Below are 591 nucleotides of genomic sequence, written 5' to 3' on the forward strand. Positions count from 1 at the left end.
GGCGGGGGCGGGGGGGATACTGAGGGTTGCGATCCGTTGCCGGACACGGAAAAAAAAAGACAAAAAAAAAAAAAAAACTAAAAAACAAATACATCTAGGGCCAGCCCGGTGGCGCACTTAGTAGAGTGCAGCGCTTGGGAGCATGGCGGCGCTCCCGCCGAGGGTTGCAATCCCGTTACTGGTCATGAAAAAAGACAAAAAGAAAAAAAAAAAAAAAACAAATACACCTGGAAATACTAGAATATTTAGAAAATAAAAACATATTTCTAAATAACCCATTGGTCAAAGAAAAAATGATAAGAAAATATTCTGAACGGAATAAAAATGAAAGTACAACATATCAAGTTTATGGAATGCAGCTAAAGCAATGATTAGAACTTTAAACATTAAATACTTTTTTTTTTCTTTTTGTCTTTTTTCGTGTCCGGCAATGGATCGCAACCCTCAGTGTCGCGTTATTTATTTTTAAAGATGACTGGTAAGGGGATCTTAACTCTTAACTTGGTGTTGTCAGCACCACACTCTCCCACGTGAGCTAACTGGCCATCCCTATATAGGGATCCGAACCCATGGCCTTGGTGTTATCAGCCT

Source organism: Galeopterus variegatus, unplaced genomic scaffold (genome assembly GCF_000696425.1).
Source record: "Galeopterus variegatus unplaced genomic scaffold, G_variegatus-3.0.2 Scaffold11080, whole genome shotgun sequence".
Classification (NCBI taxonomy): domain Eukaryota; kingdom Metazoa; phylum Chordata; class Mammalia; order Dermoptera; family Cynocephalidae; genus Galeopterus; species Galeopterus variegatus.